Genomic DNA, 15,181 nt, shown 5'->3' on the forward strand with positions numbered 1-15,181 from the left:
GCACCATACACTGGTAGAGACTGTGTCCTAGTGTGAGAGGGAGACATTCTCAAGGCCACAGTCTCATGGGCTTTGCCCACCAGATTCTCAAGGTAAAGATCTGAGAAATATCCCTTCCTGACTATGGCAGGGAAAGGGGCAAGGAAGAGGAATCATCCTGATATACACCCAGAGCCTTCTCCATAGCAAAGAGTGCAGGGACTTAGCTACAGCCTCATCCCAGCTGACAGAAGGGCATCCCTCCCACTCCAGCCCCCCAGCCTTACTCTCTCACCTCCGGGCGTATGCAGCAACAAAACTCTGTCAACAGAGATCAGAGCTTCAAGGAAATAGATTAGGCATGCTGCAGCCAGTGAAGGGAGCAAAGATAATGAGGGATAAAGTTGTACTAGTGGAGAAACACTCATGAAGTTTACAGCCTGAGACACAAGCCTCCTGGAAGCCTGAGATTTAATCATAAGATTATGGAACAGTCCCCCTCCTGTACACCTTACCACCACACCAGTAAGGCTCCAGTCCAATAGCAGTAGCTTACAGCAGAAAGAGCTGAAGACACAGACTCTTTGGGAGGAGGAGTTTGTTAGCAAGTTCAAAGTCAGAAGAGAAGCCACAGCAATAACATGAAAGGAACTTAACTGCTGTGGCACCCATAGCTACAGCAAAACTTAAACACACCCCAGCTTCTGGCCAGATTAACATGAAGCCTCCAGTAAAGGGCTGTTTATCTCAGTTCCTATTATCCAAATCAACAGAGTCATCTTTCAAGAAAAACTTATCAGTGATGTATGTCAATTATCTCAATACAACAGGGAGGATAAAAATTAGAAGGCATGCCAAAAGGAAAAGTAAAAACCCAAAACCAAAACACAGTTGAAAGAGAAAAAACAAACAACAGAACCAGACTCAGATATGATGCAGGTGTTGGCATTATTAGACAAGGAATTTTTAAATAACTATAATTAATATGTTAATGTCTCTACTGGCAAAAGTAAACGACATGCAAGGGGAGATCAGTAATGTAAGCAGAGAGATGGAAACTCTATGAATCAAAAAGAAGGATAGAAATTAAAAACCCAGTAACAGAAATGGAGAATGCCTTTCATGGGTCATCAAAAAACTCAGCACAGTGAGGAATGAATCAGTGAGCTTTGTATATAGACCATTAGAAAGTTCCCAAATTGAAATTCAAGCAGGAAAAAATAATTGAATAAACAACAAGAAAACAGCACAAAACATCTGGGAAGTGTGCTACAATTTCAACAAGTATAACACACTCATAATTGGACTATCATAAGAAAAAGTGAGAACAGAGCAGAAAAAAATATTTGGGGTAATAGTTGCTGAGAACTTTCCAAATATTAATGACCGAAACATAGATCCAGAAAGCTCAGAGAACACCAAGAAGGATATATACAAAACAAAAATAAAAAACGAAAACACGTACCTGGTCGTGTCGTATTCAGACTCAGTAAACCAAAGACAAAGAGAAAATGTTGGAAAAACTAGAGAAGGAAATAGCCACCTTAACTATAGAGGAACAGCAACCAAAGCAATCTCTTTGAAACAAGAAATACTGACCATGTCACTACCCTGTTTCAGACGAACTCTATAATGGTTTCCCACTGCTCTTGACAAGAACTTTTATCGCCTTGACACCGTCAAACAGACCCTGAATAGTCTGGCTCCTGCCTTCCTGTCTGGCCTCATTGTCCATGAAACCCTTGTCCCTCCCCTTGCCACCTTGCAGACATCTCTCTGTTCCTCTTAAAAGCCATGTTTCCCCCGTCTCTGGGCTTCTGTGCATCTTCTTTCCTCAGTCTAGTGTCTTCCCTTGTCTGGTGACCCCTCTCCCTTTTCTCCCGATTTCTTTAGGGAGCCTAACCCAGTTTCCCGGTCTGCATGGATCCCCTGGCTGCGGTTCATCGTAGACCTTGCCCACTTGTAATGTTAGGTTACTTTATGCTCTTTAAAAAAAAAAATCTCTTAGACAGGTTATTTTGCTTACATTCCATTCACAGCTCCACAGTGTCCAACATAAATTGGGAACTAAATGTATGCTTGCTTTATGAAAGAAGGAATATATTTCTTGTAATTATCCTAATAAATCAATGCTTATCTATTACAGACCATTGGGGGAGTAGTTTCAATAAATATTTACTAATTCATTTAAAAATTATTCAGTGGCCTCTTACCCTTTGCTAGTCACCCTTTAACATTTTGGGAAGAAGACAAACAGGCTCTAATCCATATAGTTTATTGGGTATACAATCATGTAAACCAACAGAAAATCCAGAAAGGACATGATCTGATAGAAGTATGCATAGGACCAAGTTATACGTGCCTTTAGGGACAAAAATCTACAGAAGGGACAGACTCAGCTGTGGGACTGCAGCATTAGTAGAATGTGCACTCCTTGGGTGCAGTAATCTTTGCTATTTTGTTTGGTTTGTTCCTGGTGCCTGCAAAACTATCTAGCAGTTCGTAGGTACTCAATAATTTATTAAGAGAAGGAATAGGCGTTAGCTAAATAAGAAAGAGGATGGGTTGTTACCTCTTAGGAAAAGATTCTAGATAGAGGAAACAGTACGTTGCCCAGATTGACAAATTGCCCAGACTGACAAAATATTCCTGTCACTGCAACTTCAATGTGGAATGTGAAAGCGGCTTCATTTAGCTAATGGGAGCCTTTCACTGAGTAAAGGACTTCAGGTAGAAAAGAGTTTGGGGAAAGGGATATGAGTTTTGGATTTACTAAACCCATGATATATTCAGGTAAGCAAAGAGAAAAATTTGCAATCCCTCACCGTGTTGTCCACGCTGTAATAAACCTTTGAAACATTTTCTTCTAGATCATAATCAATAGTTTCTGAATTCTCACAGATCTTAAATTAGTGAAATTCAAGTTTAATTAGGTTTTGTGGCAAAGATATGTTATCAAAGTTCCAATTTCTGTCTCTAATATATAGAAGTTACAATGTTTTTATCACTCAGAGGTAGTACAGTTAGAAGTTAAAATGGCAACTTTAAAAATGAGATAAAATTGCAACCTTTTATAGTACAGTTATGTTGTATTTGTAAATGTTATTTTTTTTTGGAGTAGGGGAATTATTGCTTTGCCCAGTGGACTGAAGTGGGAAAAAACCCTTTTGTTATCAAATGTCTGTTATTTCTACCATTTCTAGCAGTAACCAGCAGGTGGTATCAAACAATTTTGTATTTCTGTTGTATCATGGAGTTTCTGAGACTTTTCTTTCCTGACTTACACCGCACACTCCAGCTACAAACGCTCACACCAAACGTTTGATTAGCATACAGGTCTAAAGAAGGATTTTATTTTGTTTTTCTGATTTAAATCTGTCTTGACTTTGCTTGCAGGGTGATATTTTTTTCACACACTCACTGCGGTATCTTTATAATAGAGACACTGCTTTATATGCAGTAACTCGTTTGGTCACTATAACAACACTCTGGGAAAACACTATTTTTAATCCCCACTTTACAAATGAGGAAACTCTGGTACAGGGAGGCTGGGGAACTTCCCCAGGGTCCCAAGATTAGAACTCAGGCATCTGGCCGTGGCGCCCACAGTGTCAGTCTCTGTGCTCGAATCACTTCCCCTGATTTGATTTTCTTCTTTCGGTGCATATTTTTACCCAACACTTAACATTCATTTACTTTGATACCATTTGCTCAGCTACTCTGAGTTGAAGTTTCAGCTACTATGAACTATGAAGTTGAAATTACTATGAGTTGCTCACCTACACCTTGAAATAAGAAATATTGCATAGAATAAAACCAGAATATAAGAGAGTTATCTGTTAGATATTGTCTTTGTATGAGGAATGATCACATATATTTCAAATATATACATAAGATTTTTGTATTAAAAGCACTTTAAGATACTTGTCTTTTATTTTACTGAAAAAGAAACTTCAGCCTTGCAAAGAAGTGGTGAGTTATGGTGGTCACACAAAGGCAACAAGGGAAGAAAGAGTGTGTTAAAGAAATGTTGTGGGAACATTCATTTATGGAGACCCTACTAGGTATAGAAAAATGCCCATTGTTGGGAGATGCGCATGTGGAGGTTTTGTGACCTTTCCAAGTGAGTGCATCTCTTTATTTAATGCCCAGCTCTTCTTTTTAGAGTGTAATCAGACCAGGTGAGGCTCAGCTAGCAGGTAGAAAAGCTGGCATATGAGAATCTTATCCTTGCGGTGAAAAGAAAAAAAGGAAGGGAGGGAGGGAAGGAGGAAGGCACTTACAGTCAGTGTTAACAATTTTACTATCAAGTTTCCAAAATCAAATGAAAGAAAATAAAATTTAGATAAGGAAAAGATTTGAATATGGTGAAAAATAGCCTCATAGTAGATTCATATTAAAATCGCTATGACGTTTTATTGGTTTGTATGACTAGACCCAGATCTAATTTTACACTAGCACTGTAGACTTAGAATCATAGTTGAATTTATGGTTTGCCATAATTTGAACTTGTGGTTTTTTTCTAGGTTTTCTTTAAATTAGTTAGCATTCACGTATCCATCAGTTGTTCCCAAGAAGTCACACTTGAATTGGAAATGATAAATGTATCAAGTATCCCTTGTTTAGATAAAAAATATTTGTATTTTTTTTCTTAACACAAAAGCAGAGCAGGTTTACTGCAGGGGGAAAAAAAAGAAAAATTAAAAAAAATGTATTCCCTTCAATGTTAATTCCCAAAAGTAATTCATATTACCATCTTAGATTGTATCCTTACAGATTTTATCCTTTCACGTTTTTCTGCTAAAATACGAAGTAAAACAATAAAAAATTAGTCACAATCCACTTTCTATTTCATCCATCAAAACACATACTACCTTCTCTCCCAAAGTGGTAACAGAAAGTCAGCGTCCTTTTTGATTTTTTGTTTACCAAGTTCATGCAGGTATATCTATATTGATACACAAATCCAAGTGCATATACTTTTGAAAATTGAAACATGAAATATTTATAAGCAAAATGTATTGTAGATATATTTGCAGTCAATGCATGGTCTTCCTTTATGCTTTGTAATATTTGTTGTGGTATTATTAGTTTGAGTATCCGACAATTTATTAAACTATTTTCCAATCAATGAATATGCCAATATTGGCACTTTTTTACTTTTACAAGAAGTGTTCATGTGAAGAGCCTTGTGTATCACTTATTACTGTAAATTTTTCTACTGTCTTTTCAGTGAGATAGATTTCTGATAATAGTAGTAGTAATAACAACAAAAATAAGAATTAAAATAACTAACATTTACTGAATACATATAGTGTGCCAGGCTTTGTGCTAAGGGCAGACTTACCCTTCAAAACATCCTTCTACAGTAGATACAGTGTATAATTCCACTTTGTAGCAGAGTAAAGTAGTGAGAGTAGTTGAATAACATGCTTAAAAACACAGAGGAAGCAAGTAGTGGAGCCAGGATTCAAACCTAGGCAATCTGACTATAACGCCTTCTCAGGACATAGCCATGCTATTAACTAGTATTTTTTACTGTTCTGCCTTATGTAGAAGAGGAATTGCCAGGTCTCAGGGTAGACCCATTCAAAATGTTAAAAGTGACATAAACAAAAATGATGGTTTAAGAAATTCCAAAATCCCATACCTTCATAAAAGCATTGAATAAAAATGGTAAAAGTGTCAAAGCTAACTTTTTCAGAACTTTGGAAATTAACCAAAGGCATGCAGCAACCATAGGGACACGTTGAAGAAAAAAATGGCTGAATTTTTGAAAGAACAGTAACATTTGTGGTGTTGCAATTTACCATGGTCACATCCCCACTCCCTAGCTGAGTGGTATCCTTGAAATTAATAGCCTGAATTCTTGATACCAGAGGGAAGAAAACAGAGCTCATTCAAAAAAATTATCAACACTTCATCTGTATGGTGGCAACCTGGAAGACTCTCTCAAAAATCTTGTCTTTATTTCACCTGACTCAGAACTCCCCTAGTGCCAAAGCCATTACCTGGGGGATGCCACTGAAAGTGTTTACAGGAACATGTTTTAGTTGCTTCTGTTTGAAGCAGTAGACAACATTTGGGGCAAACAATGAGCTAACTAAAAATTTGAGATGAGAGGCTGAGGAATTGATTGTACACAAGTAATTTGAAATGCACTGACATGTTACTTGGAATCTGGAAGGCCACATGCATACAGAAAGCTATGTGAATACTCAGAAAAGACCTGAGAAATCTTAAGGTGTAATCTCTGATTGGCCTTGAGGCTCTACACATGCAGGAAGTGGATGCTAAGTCAGAGCTGTAAACTGCCTGGCTGAATCTTGAAGACATAACCCAACCTGCACACAGAGTCACTTGGCAAAGACAGAGAATGTTTTGGTTCCAGGTATTTAAGGAAAACTATCAAATCATTAGATAACCACTAAGCTAAGAAAATAGAGACTTCAGTGGCCCAAAACAAACATAATACAGACTTTACAGAATTAGTTGAGAAAAGTCACAAAACAAACAACAAATACAACAAGCAGCAATTGACAGCAAACCCTGGAAAGGGAAAGAATATGATTTTCAGAATTGCCACATTACAATATTCAAAATAATCAGTTTACAACAGAAAATATGAAGCATACAAATAAAAAAAGAAGGTTTAGCCCATTCACAGAAAAAAAAAGAGAGAGATTCAGTAGAAACTATACCTAAGGAAGCTCAGGTATTAGAATAAGTAGATGGACATTTTAAATAAGTTATATTACATAAAATAGAAGAGCTAAAGGAAACCATGTCTACAGAATAAAAGGAAAGTGTAAAAATGACATCTAAGTAGAAAATAGCAATAGATAGAAGTTATAAAAAGAAAACAAAAAGAAATTCTGTAGTTCAAAAACAGCATAACTGAAATTAAAAATTCACTAGAGGAGCTTAACAGCAGATTCAAGCGGTCAGAAGAAGGAAATAGTGAACACAGAGAAAGGATGGTTAAGATTAGTGAGTATGAAGAACAGAAAGAAAAAAAAATGAGGAACAAAAAATCAGAGCCTAAAAGCCCTAAGGTACATTATCAAGAATGTCAATAAATGTATAATGGTCATCACAGAAGGAGAGGGGAGAGAGAAAAGTAAAAAAAATATTTAAAGAAATAATGGCCCCAAACTGTCAAACTTAATGAAAAAGACTAGTCAACACATCCAAGAGCTCAATAAACTAGATACAGAATAAATCCAAGAAATCTACAACTAGACACATTGGAATCAAACAGCAAAGACAAAGACGGACAGAATCTTGAAACCAGCAAGAAAAAAGTGATGCCTCATGTAAAAAGTACCATCAATATGATAAACAGCTAACAAATCATCAGAAACCATGGAAGCCAGAAGGTAGTGTGATGTTATATTCAAACTGTTTAAAGAAAAAGATTGTCAACCAAGAATTCTATATACATCAAAACTATCCTTCAAAAATTAAGATGTTCCCAGATAAAGAAAAACTGAGTGTCTTTTGTCATTGGCAGAACTGCCATATAAGAAATGCTAAAGAGAATGATTTAGGCTGAATTGAAAGGACAGTAAGCAGTAACTCAAATCCACAGAAAGAAATAAAGAATGACAGTAAAAATAACTACACAGGTGAATATAAAATACAGTATAAACATATTTTTTTGTTGGCAAATCCTTTTTTCTTACCTTATTTGAAAGACAATTACACAAAGCAATAACTGTACATCTATATTGATAGACACAATGTGTAAAGATGTAATTTGTGATAATAACATAAAGTGGGGGATGGAGCTATAAAGGAGCAAAGTTTTTGTATACCATTGATATTTTGTTTTTATTAATTTAAACTAGATTGTTTTACATTTTAATCCCCAGGCCAAACACTAAGAAAAAAACTCAAACATGTATAGTAAAAGAAACATCAAGGGAATTAAAATGATACATTATAAAATATTTACTTAAAAAAGAAGGAAGTAGTGAAGGAATTGAGCAACAGAAAGATATAATACATATAGAAAATAAATAGGAAAATGGTAGAAGTAACTTCTCAGTGATTATGTTATATGGGAATGGATTAAACTCACTAATTAAAATTCAGGATTGGCAGAATGGATAAAAAAACAAAAACAAAAACATCATCTAACTATATACCGTCTACAAGAAACTCACTTTAGATTGAAAGATGAAAATAAGTTTAAAGTAAAAGGATGGAAAAAGATATTCCATGCAAACAATAACCAAAAGAAAGCTTGATTCACTACACTAATAATAGACAAAATAGATCTTGAAACAATGAAAGTTACAAGAGACAAAGAAAGACATTGTAGAATGATAAAAGAGTCAATCTATCAAGAAGATATAACAATTATGAAAATATATGCACCTAACAAAAGAGCATAAAAATACATGAATCATAAACTGACAAAAGTGAAGGGAGAAATTAACAGTCCAACAGTATTAGTTGCAGAAATTCAAAGCCTCATCTTCAATAATGGATAGAAGTAGACAGAAGATCAGCAAGGAAATAGAAGACTTGAACAACAGTACAAGCCAATCAGACCTAGCAGACATCTACAGAGCCCTCTACTCAATAAAAGCAGAATGCACATTCTTCTCGTGTGTACATAGAATATTCACCAGGAAGACAATACATCAGGTCACAAAACAAGTCTCAATAAATTTAAAGATTGAGATCATACAACGTATGTTCTCTGACCACAGTGGAGTGAAATTAGAAATCAATAACAGAAAAAATGTTGAAAATTTACAAATATGTAGGAATTAAATAGGAAACTTGTAAGAAGAAATCATAAGGAACATTAGAAAATACTTTACAATGAGTGGAAATGAAAATACAACATACCATAACTTGTGAGATACCACATAAGCAGTTCTCAGAGAGAAATTTGTAGCTGTAAACTCCTACACTAAAACAAATTTTAAAAAATCTCAAATCATTAACCTAGTTTTCCAACTTGCAACTAGAAAAATAACAGCAATAAGAAGGGAATTAATGAAAATTAGAGCAGAAATAAATGGAATAGAGAATAGAAATAATACTAGAGCCAATCAACACACAACCGTAAGTTGGTTTTTTTAAAGGTCAACAAAATTGACGAGGCTTTGGCTAGACTGACCAAGAAAAAAAGAAGACTCAAAATTTAAAAATCAGGAAAACAGAGGAGATGTTACTCTTGATCTTACAGAAATAAAAAAAGATTATAGGGAAATTCTTTGAACAATTGTATGCCAAAAAATGATATAACCTAGAATAAATGGACCAATTCCTAGAAACAAAAAATTACCAAATCTGACTCGAGTCTGATTAAATCGATAATAACTGAAGCTATGAAGTGAGTAATCAAAAAAATCAAGAAGAGTGATGTCAGCAACATGGCAGAGCAGACTGTTCTCTTTATCTTTCCTTCTTTTAACTACAACTAAATGGACATTCATTGACCATTGGAAGATACTCACACAACACAACAGGACACCTGAGAGACCCATGCAGGTATACATCTGAAGGTTGATGGACTGGCCCCCCAGGAAGTAGTGGAGAGAGGTGAGCACTTCCCAACCCTTCCCCGGCAGCACTGCAAGCACACATGAATGCTTTTCTGGCTGGGACCATACCTAGTGCTACTGTGGTCCTGCAAGTGAGAATGTGCCTTGGTGTGATTGTAAGAAGAGGTTATGGCAGCCCTGAACCCAAGCACGAATGCTTTCCTGAGCAGTGGGAGAGCCCACCATGCTGCTGCGGTCCCAATGAGTGGCCCAGGCTTGGATCCTGCAAAGAAGGCCCACCCACCAAGCACAGCAGCTGGTGCAACCATAAAAAGAGGTGGCAGCAGATCTATCTGTGTGCATGCAAATGCTTTCTCTGCCACCAGGAGTGCCCATAGTACTGCTGCATCCCAACAAATGGGAACACACCTTGGTGCAACTGTAAAAAGAGGTGGTGGCAGCCCTGAGCCCACATGCAGATACTTTCCCAGCCAGTGGGAGTGTGCACCATGCCCTCAAAACTTCCAGCATATGGGGTGGGATCGGAAACACAGCTCATGCTTCCCCCCAGCAGTAGCAGGTGGAATCTGTGGCCTGATACTACCAAGATGCACCAGGAAAGGATTAGTTCCAAGCACCATGAGAAGCTACAGCAACAATTCAGAGCAGAAGCAAAATGACAAGTCTTCACAATCCAACCCTGAAGTCACAGAAATTTAGAATCTAAATAATAGAGAATTCAAAGTAGCTGTCATAAAGAAACTCAATGAGTTACAAGAAAACTCAGAAAGACAATTCAATGAGCTCAGGAATAAAATTAATGAGAAAAAAGAAATACTTCATCAAAAAGGTTGAAACTATAAAAAAGACAAGCAGAAATTCTGGATCTGAAGAACACAATTAGATAAAAAATAATCTAGAATCCTTAAAAATAGAGCTGACATTATGGAGAAAAAAATAGTGATTTTAGAGAATAGAAATATGGAAACTTCAGGTGAAAGAAGAGAGAGAACTAAGATTTTTTAAAAATGAAGGAATTGTTTGAGAAATAACTGACTCAATGAAGAAATCAACATAAGGATTATAGAGGGAGAAGAGAGAGAAAGGAGCAGAGAGCTTGTTCACAAGATAATAGCTGAGAACTTCCCAAACCTGTAGAAGGAACTGGACTTACAAATACACGAAGCCAATAGCACTCCTAATGACATTAATGCTGAAAGACCTTCTCCAAGTCATTTAATAGTAAAACTGGCAAAAGTTGTGACAAAGAAAAAATATTAAGGGCAGCAAGACAGAAGAAAATAAACTGCGAAGGAACCCCTATCAGGATTTCAGCAGATTTCTCAGCAGAAATCTAACAGGATAGGAGAGAATGGAATGATATATTCAAAATACTGAAAGACGAAATCTTTCAGCCAAGAATACTCTATCCGGTGAAACTATCCTTCAAATACAATGGAGAAATAAAAGTTTTCCAAGATAAACCAAAGGTGAGGGAGTTCATCATCACTAGACATGCCAACAAGAATTTATCAAGGTTGACCTCATGCCTGACACAAAAGGGCAAAGGTTTACAAAGCTTTGAGCAAGGAGATAAATAGACAGAAAAAAATTAGAAAACTACAGCTCTCTTTCAGAACAGGGTAGCAAATACTTAATTATGCCTTAAAAGGTAGAGGGAAAAAAAGCATTAGAAGTAACTATAAATCTTCAACTTAGTCACAAACTCACAACACAAAACAGAATAATTTGTGACAACAGTAACTCAGAAGGGGACGAGGAGGAGATGGAACCTACTTAGGCTAATGGAGATAAGAAGCTATCAGAAAATGGACTATCTCCTCTATGGCAGTTTTTATACAACAAAGGAGCCAAGAGCATACAATAGAGACAGGAAAGTCTCTTCAATAAATGGTGTTGGGAAAACTGGACGGCCATGTGCAAAAGAGTGAAAGTAGGCCATTGTCTTGCACTGTACACAAAAATTAATTCAAAATGATTAAACATTTGAATGTAAGACCTGAAACCATAAAACTCCTAGAAGGAAATATAGGCAGTGCACTCTTTGACTTCGGACTTAGCAGCATCTTTTTGAATAAAATGTCTACTTAGGCAAGGGAAAAAAAAGAAAAAGTTAACAAATGGAACTACATCAAACTGAAAAGCTTCTGCAAGACAAAGGAAACCATGAACAAAACAGAAAGACAACCCACCAACTGGGAGAAAATATTTACAAATCATGTATCTGACAAGGTGTTAATTTCCAAAATATATAAAGATCTCCTTCAATTCAACAACAAAAAAACAAACAATCTGATCAAAAAATGGCTATAATTACCAAGACAAAAAATAACAAATGTTGGAGAGGTTGTGGAGAAAAGGGAACCCTCATACACTGCTAGTGGGAATGTAAACTGGTGCAGTCACTGTGGAAAACAGTGTGGAGATTTCTCAAAAGATTAAAAATAGGAATACCATGTCATACAGCTATGCCACTACTGGGTATTTATCCAAAGAACTTGACAGCAATAATACAAAGAGATTAATGCACCTCTATGTTAGTTGCAGCATTATTCACAATAGCCAACATGGAAGCAACCCATGTGCCCTTCTACAGATGAATGGATAAAGAAGATGTGGCATATATATACAATGGAATACTATTCAGCCACAAAAAAGACAAAATCATCTCATTTACAACATGGATGGATCTTCAGGGTATAATATTAGTGAACCAAGCCACACAGAGAAAGACAAATACTGCATGATTTTACTCATATATGGAAGATAAACACGTGGATAAAGAGAAGAGATTAGTGGTACCAGAGGGATTGGTTACTGGGTAGTGGGTGAAAGGGGTAAAGGGGCACATATGTATGTTGATGGATAAAAATTAGACTAGTGGTGCAGAGCACAATGCAGTCTATACAGAAATTGATAAATAAGAATGCACACCTGAAATTACACAATGTTATAAACTATTGTGATCTCAATGAAATAGTTGGAAAAAAAACTCCAAGATAGGCCCAAGTCCAGATAGCTTTGTTGATGAATCTACCAAATATTTAAAGAAGAATTAACACCATTTTTTCTCCAACTCTGAAAAAGTAGATGAGGAAACTTCTTGACTTATTCTATGGGGCCATTTGACCACGATATCAAAAGAAGACAAAGAAATCAGAAAGAAAAAAAACCATTACAGATCAATATCCCTTGTGAATATAGATGCAAATGCTCTCAACAAAATACTAGCAAACTGAAAGCAGCCACATATAAAAAGAATTACATAACATAACCGGGTGTGATATATCCCAGGAATGCAAGGTTGGTTGAACATGCAAAAGTAAATCAATGTAATACAACATATTTATGGAATATGGAAGAAACACTTAATCATCTCAATAGACACTGAAAGATAAAATCCAACAACTTTCATGAGAAAAACACTTGAAAAACTGGCAATGGAAAAGCACATCTTCAACCTGATAAAATGGATCTTAGAAAAGTTCACAGCTAACATCATATTTAGAAGTTAAAGATTAGAAGCTTTAACCCTAACATCAGGAACAAGACAAGGACATTTGCTTTTGCCAGTTCTATTCAACATTATACTGCAAGTTTTAGCCAGGGAAATTAAGCAAGAAAAACAGATAAAAGGAATCCAACGTATAAAGCAAGTAGTAAAACTCTTTTCACAGATGACATGATCTTACATATAGAAAACCTTTTATGGTAAACCACATAAAAACTATTAGAGCTAATACCTTTAGCAAAGTTGTAGGGTACAAATTGAACACAAAAAAATCGTGTTTCTGTATACTAGCAATGAACAATCTGAAAAGGAAATTAAGAAAACAATTCTATTTACATTAGTATCCAAATGGTAAAAAATACCTGTGACTTGACTTAACCAAGGAAATGAAAGATTTGTACACTGAAAACTACAAAATATTGCTGAAAGAAATTAAGGAAACTCTAAGTAAATGGAGCTTATATTAATACAATCATGTAAAAATAATTATAATGGATATGTATACCATGTTCAGGGATTGGAAGACTTAATACATTTATGGTGGCAATGCTGTCCAAAACAATAGATTCAATGCAATATCTATCAAAATTCCAATGAATGTTTTTTGCAGAAGTGGGCAAAATGATCATAAAATCATATGGAAATGTGAGGGACCCTGAATAGCCAAACAATCTTGAAAAAGAATAAGAAAGTCAGAGAACTCCAGCTTCTGGATTTCAACTTACCCTGAAGCTACAGTCATCCAAACAATGTGAAAATTGCATGAGGACAGACATATAGACCAATGCAACAGAATTGAGAGTCCAGAAATAAACACATCTATCTATGGTCAATTGATTTTAACAATAGTGCTAAGATAATTTAATGGGGAAGGAAAAGTCTTTTCAACAAATAATACTGGCTAACCACATGCAAATGAATGAATGATGCCACCTACCTCACACCATACACAAAAATTACCCTCAAAATGCACCAGAGACCTAAGTGTAAGAAAACATAACATTCTTAGAAGAAAGCATAAGTTTAAATCTTTATGACCTTGGATTAAGCAAAAGTGTTTTAGATATAACACCAATTTGTAATTCCTGTTAAAGAGGACGTCCATTGCCCCACGTCATCCTCAACACCAGGACAATATCAATCTTTTAACGTTTTGCTAACGTTTTGCTGATGGTATTGTTTTAAAAAGGCATCTCATCGCTTTGTTTGTATTTCCTTGACTGCTAGCAAAGTTAAATACATTTTCATATATTGATTTGTCACTTGCTTGCTTATATTGTGTGTGTGTATATATATATATATGAGGATATGGTTGTGGTTTGTGGGTATGTGTGGGTGTATCTGTCTTGTATTTTATTTAGTTATTCTCCTGTACCAAATTCTCAGAAGAAAATATCTTCACAATCTAAAACCTTTCAGTTTATGCATGCAAGCGCAATGCATTTCTGTAAACGTGTTTTTTGTAATATTGACTGAGCAGCAGATGAACTGAATTTATTTTTCTAGCTTTTATCCCTACTACTACCTTCGTATTCCTAGATGCATTCTCTCATGATTAAATAGAATTATTGCTATTTTTAATTATTAACTATTGTGGATGAGAAAAACAGCTACTTTAAGGGAAAAGCAAAAAATAAAATACAAAAAATTTAAAAATATGAATGAACGTTTCTTTAACATTTTAATTCTCTTTTCATTTAATGTATCCCCTATGTACATAATTAAACTTCTGTTGGATCTCTGATAAAGCAAGTAATTGTAGACATTTTGACTACTGATATTACAACTTACCTCCTGAATTGTTGTTTTCTCTTCACTTAACCATTGTGAGTTCCCTAACAACTGGTAGAAACGCTTTACAATGAAAGGAACTAGACTATTTTTTAAATCAACGAAGGTGTAAAATATTCCTTAGAAGGAATGATTTACATTTTACAATGTTTTGGTTTTAGTTGCTTGTTTTATTTTCTATAGATTCTAAGCTTCACTGTGAAAGAAATTATGTACTGACGATGCCAGGCAATCCAGAATTAATTCCCTACTTAGGCAGCCATACTTAGAATGAAGAACTTCTTAATCATAATTCCATTGTGATCATTGGTGTGGATGTTTGATCCATTGCTTAGTGTGATTCAAATAAATGATGAACAAATTAATGTGAGGCTTT

General features: G+C 35.5%; 1 protein-coding gene across 4 annotated transcripts in view; it reads left to right on the top strand.

Annotated features, from left to right (window-relative positions):
• The window catches only part of GABRA2 (gamma-aminobutyric acid type A receptor subunit alpha2), a 129,837-nt gene that overhangs the window by 100,478 nt on the left and 14,178 nt on the right, over nucleotides 1–15,181 (top strand). The window lies entirely within an intron of this gene.

Source organism: Equus caballus, chromosome 3 (genome assembly GCF_041296265.1).
Source record: "Equus caballus isolate H_3958 breed thoroughbred chromosome 3, TB-T2T, whole genome shotgun sequence".
Classification (NCBI taxonomy): domain Eukaryota; kingdom Metazoa; phylum Chordata; class Mammalia; order Perissodactyla; family Equidae; genus Equus; species Equus caballus.